Genomic DNA, 6,000 nt, shown 5'->3' on the forward strand with positions numbered 1-6,000 from the left:
GCTATTATCCCCCCACTGCTACTATAGGCACCATCTCTCCCTACTATACCTGCTATCCCACAGCCCCAGTCCCTTCCCAGGGGCTATTATCCCCCCACTGCTACTATAGGCACCATCTCTCCCTACTATACCCGCTATCCCACAGCCCCAGTCCCTTCCCAGGGGCTATTATCCCCCCACTGCTACTATAGGCACCATCTCTCCCTACTATACCTGCTATCCCACAGCCCCAGTCCCTTCCCAGAGGCTATTATCCCCCCACTGCTACTATAGGCACCATCTCTCCCTACTATACCTGCTATCCCACAGCCCCAGTCCCTTCCCAGAGGCTATTATCCCACTGCTACTATAGGCACCATCTCTCCCTACTATATTTACACAGTCCCTTCCCAAAGAATATTTATCCCATTGGTTCTGGCAGTGCAGTCCAACATGCTCATCCATTCCTACAGACAGTCCGGGTATCATTATGTTCAATAACATTTTATTGATTTTGTTTTTACTAACTGCCGGTTTTTATCCCAACACCAAAGCCAGACAACCTTTATATGTACAATCTGTGGCTGCCAAATGGGGTATAAGGTCATTTGAGACATCTTTTAAAGGGACAGACACAAAAAATTGAGGTCACGCACCACTTGATTGGCAATCATTGGCGCACTCCAAATGGATGGGATAAATCATTGCCATACGTAAGTGGGCAGTAAATTACCAGATGTCCCCAATGACAATGCAAAGGCTAATGAAAATAATTAATACACACTTTGGTCAGACACTGATCTATCGGACAGGATCTAAAGTGTTACATAGCAATGATTTTTTTTTTTAAAAATGGAGTTACTCTTGCGCGAAGGATCCCGTTAGTATTAGCAGCCCGAGCCCTGGGAAAGCTGCACTTTATAACATTTTATTGTGACCTTTGCAGCAACTCGGCAGCCTGTTTGTCTTACTGATGAGTAGCCGCCCCCACATTCACCCAATTCTCCTAAATACAGACTCAGCCTTTATATAATGCAAAGGTAACCCCTTCCCAAAATGTGGGCAGGCAAGGGCTTATTTGATCCACTGTTTATGGAGGTGCCCATTTACACAAAGGTTCCGGATTCAGATAGGGGATTTAATGGTCTGGCATTTGGTCAATCCCCAGCCTGGGCACTTTGGGGCATACGGACCAAGCCCTAGGCAACCTGTCTGGCCTGTCTGCCCAACCCCAGCATATGAGAGAGTGGGGCCATAGTAAAGACCAGAGGAGGGACCTGTGGGTGATGTGGAGACAAGGGCCTGAACTAGGGGTAGGTGGAAAGGGGGTGCCAAGCCCATACCTCTTCCACCTACCCCTAGTTCAGGCCCTTGTCTCCTCATTGCCCGCAGGTTCCACCCACTGCCTGAGTGCCCATATTATCTCATTCCTCTGGTCTTTACAATGGCCCCACTATTGTCCCCTAAGCACTCTTCTGCGTATCCCTTGTTCCAGCCCTGGGGGCATGATTCTTATGTCCAGGGTTGGACTGGGGTGTCCAGGGCCCACAGGGTGCCCTCACCCCCCAAGTGGCCCCCGCTGTGGCCCCACACAACCCCAGATGCCCAACCAACCACCTCTCCCTGAGCATCCCAAGGGCCCCAAGATCAAGGGGGATTCCAGGTGGGGATCTGGTCTGGGACAGCGGAGCCTACAAGGGCAGGATGCCCACCAGGTTTTTTCCCCACTGGCCCACTCTGACCCTACTGGTACCCACATTAAAATGAATAAGGGAGCTAAAAGAGTGTTACTAATAACAATTTTTTGCAGGGGCAAAATCAATAGTGTAGGTATGGAGCCTAGACAGGGTTGGACTTGGCCGCCGCGACACAGACCTGACCCTTTCCGGCACTCCCCCTGCCGACTGTTCCTCCCCAACGCGCTACTCTTAAATGCACATGGAGGAGGACGTTGGGTGGGGGTCCCTGTGGGGAGGGGGGTTGGGGGTTAGGGGACACGGCCGGCGGAAGCCCCAGTGGGCCCTGCACCCTCCAGTCCGACCCTGAGCCTAGATACCCCACCGACCCATAAAGGGGTTGTATCCCTTTCAGTTAACTTTTATTATGATGTAGAGAGTGCTATTCACAGACAATTTGCAATTGGTCTTTATTTTTTATTATTTGTGTTTTATTAATTATTTCACTATTTTTTTAGCAATTCTCCAGTATGAAGTTTCAGCAGTTCTCTGGTTGCAAGGGTACAAATTATCTTAGCAACCAGGGAGTGGTTTGAATGAGAGACTGGTATATATATGTAGGAGAGGGGCTGAATAGAAAGATATGTAATACAAAGTATTAATAACAATAACATTGTAGCCTCACAGAGCAATAGTTTGTATGGCTGCCGGGGTTTGGTTTGTACTCTGTATGGCATAGAGTTTCTGAACCCTTGTTCCATAATAATTCAATAAACATCCTCTGCTATAGGGTTTGTTTGCCCTTTAATACACAGATTCAAGTGGTCCCATTGTTCTTTGGACTTGGACTGGGAAAGAAAAACAATTACAGACTGATCTGAAAGTAGGAAAAATGGTTTAAAGTAAGATAAATTGGTTCCATTCGGACCATTATGCGCACATTTCCTGGAACGCCATCTGCGCCCGGTATTTATAGGCCGAAAGTGGAGCGAATGAAGCCGTCGAGTGCTGGTGATTGCCCCGTGTTTATTGCGGGCGGATTTGCCAGTGGGGCCACTCTGCATGCGCGGGCAGCCATTGTTTCCTTCCGGGAGCTGTTCGGATGTTTTATTTATTTGTTTCTTGTTAATGGAAGTAATAATGGGAGTAATAAAGCAAATATTTACTATCCGCTGGCTTTATAATGCGGAGAGTTCATTAGGCTTCATAGTAAATTAGTCACAAACAACAGCGCAGAGGGTCCCGGGCAGCTCCCATTGTTCCCCCTTCTTGTTTAGTTAATAACGTGTGCGGTCGCGGCCCGTGGCGGTGATACAAAAAAAAATGCAAAATACAAGACTCCGGGCGCTGAGAGTCGGCTTTCTGCTCTTGTTTTATTGCTAGGGCTTTATGTAGAGGTAAAAGGACCTGAGCAAAACAAACTCCGCAGAGTCCCATTATTTATATCAATCCAGCCTTGGGCCCTTCTTCTGATTTTGACCTAAATTCCCAACTACTACTACCTGCTATCCCACGGCCACAGTCCCTTCCCAGAGGCTATTATCCCCCCCACTGCTACTATAGGCACCATCTCTCCCTACTATACCTGCTATCCCACAGCCCCAGTCCCTTCCCAGAGGCTATTATCCCCCCACTGCTACTAAAGGCACCATCTCTCCCTACTATACCTGCTATCCCACAGCCCCAGTCCCTTCCCAGAGGCTATTATCCTCCCACTGCTACTATAGGCACCATCTCTCCCTACTATACCTGCTATCCCACAGCCCCAGTCCCTTCCCAGAGGCTATTATCCCCCCACTGCTACTATAGGCACCATCTCTCCCTACTATACCTGCTATCCCACAGCCCCAGTCCCTTCCCAGAGGCTATTATCCTCCCACTGCTACTATAGGCACCATCTCTCCCTACTATACCTGCTATGCCACAGCCCCAGTCCCTTCCCAGAGGCTATTATCCCCCCACTGCTACTATAGGCACCATCTCTCCCTACTATACCTGCTATGCCACAGCCCCAGTCCCTTCCCAGAGGCTATTATCCCCCCACTGCTACTATAGGCACCATATCTCCCTACTATACCTGCTATCCCACAGCCCCAGTCCCTTCCCAGAGGCTATTATCCCCCCACTGCTACTATAGGCACCATCTCTCCCTACTATACCTGCTATCCCACAGCCCCAGTCCCTTCCCAGAGGCTATTATCCTCCCACTGCTACTATAGGCACCATCTCTCCCTACTATACCTGCTATCCCACAGCCCCAGTCCCTTCCCAGAGGCTATTATCCTCCCACTGCTACTATAGGCACCATCTCTCCCTACTATACCTGCTATCCCACAGCCCCAGTCCCTTCCCAGAGGCTATTATCCTCCCACTGCTACTATAGGCACCATCTCTCCCTACTATACCTGCTATCCCACAGCCCCAGTCCCTTCCCAGAGGCTATTATCCTCCCACTGCTACTATAGGCACCATCTCTCCCTACTATACCTGCTATCCCACAGCCCCAGTCCCTTCCCAGAGGCTATTATCCCCCCACTGCTACTATAGGCACCATCTCTCCCTACTATACCTGCTATCCCACAGCCCCAGTCCCTTCCCAGAGGCTATTATCCTCCCACTGCTACTATAGGCACCATCTCTCCCTACCATACCTGCTATCCCACAGCCCCAGTCCCTTCCCAGAGGCTATTATCCCCCCACTGCTACTATAGGCACCATCTCTCCCTACCATACCTGCTATCCCACAGCCCCAGTCCCTTCCCAGAGGCTATTATCCTCCCACTGCTACTATAGGCACCATCTCTCCCTACTATACCTGCTATCCCACAGCCCCAGTCCCTTCCCAGAGGCTATTATCCCCCCACTGCTACTATAGGCACCATCTCTCCCTACTATACCTGCTATCCCACAGCCCCAGTCCCTTCCCAGAGGCTATTATCCCCCCACTGTTACTATAGGCACCATCTCTCCCTACCATACCTGCTATCCCACAGCCCCAGTCCCTTCCCAGAGGCTATTATCCCCCCACTGCTACTATAGGCACCATCTCTCCCTACTATACCTGCTATCCCACAGCCCCACTCCCTTCCCAGAGGCTATTATTCCCCCACTGTTACTATAGGCACCATCTCTCCCTACTATACCTGCATTTATAGAGGGTTCCTCCTTTACTTGAAAAGAAATAGTAACTGTGCCAGCAGTACTTTGATATCAGGTGCTATTAATACCTATATGTGCATTGGGGTTGAAAGCAGAAGCCCCTTTCTATTGGGAAGATGCTAATTTGGCTGGAAGAAAGAATGGAGTTCCCTTGAGCACGGATGATAAAGGAAAGTAATTTTAGTGCATAAATAAGATAATATAAAGAATTGTGGCCTTATGATTAATATCATTAAATAACCTGACTTCGCATTTCTGTGTGCTTTAAAAAAATCTCTTCTTCTATAGAAAAAAAAAGTTTTTTTTTTCAGTAGGTTAAATGTCCCTTTTATTTGACATTCTCTTTTGCACCTCTACCATTTTGTTCCGTGACTAAAGAGGGAATAAAATCATTTTCAGCCCAGAATAGAGGCAAAGTGGATGAGAAGAAAGTTCCCCTTGATGGAACAGGATTTGAGAAATTCTGCTAACAAGACAGAACAGGGAAAATAAAACTCACCACATTTCCTATTATACTTTGGTTTTATCCAGACATCAGCTTCCCGGCAATGAAAGGAGAAGACGTTCCCTGTACCTGGGATCAGAGACCCGGCTCCTTGCGAGGGATTTCAGAGACACCATCAAACACGACTCGGATGAGACCCGGCAGAGATAGGAGAGCATTTTGGAGCGCACAGATATATATTTATTTAATCTTCTATCGACCCAATCTCTTCCTACATAGAAAGAAGGGGGGGGGGGGGAGATTAAAGCAGATATTGAATGGAAACTTTTAAGATTTTGATGCTGTATTTTTGACTTATTTATTTTCTAAATCGCTGCAGAGTTAGACACAGATGCTCCATTGGAAAGACATGGGCGGGGGCGTCTTTGTTGGTGGTAGGGCTCTTTATTGGTATGGACTGTCTATCTGATGGGCCCATGGGGGGTTCTGGGAGTTGAAGTTGAAGGGCTGCAGGTTGGGAATGAAGTTCTACTGTCGTCTTATTCTTCTGCTATTGCCAGGGCTGGATTGGGGCACCCAGAGCTCAATGGAGAACTTGCTCTCAACGGGCCCCCCCATATACACATATTACTTGTAGATTGTAAGCTCTTTTGGGCAGGGCTCTCTTCACCTCCTGTATCGGTTATTGATTGCTTTATATGTTACTCTGTATGTCCAATGTATGTAACCCACTTATTGTAC

The sequence above is a fragment of the Xenopus tropicalis genome, chromosome 4 (assembly GCF_000004195.4).
Source record: "Xenopus tropicalis strain Nigerian chromosome 4, UCB_Xtro_10.0, whole genome shotgun sequence".
NCBI lineage: Eukaryota > Metazoa > Chordata > Amphibia > Anura > Pipidae > Xenopus > Xenopus tropicalis.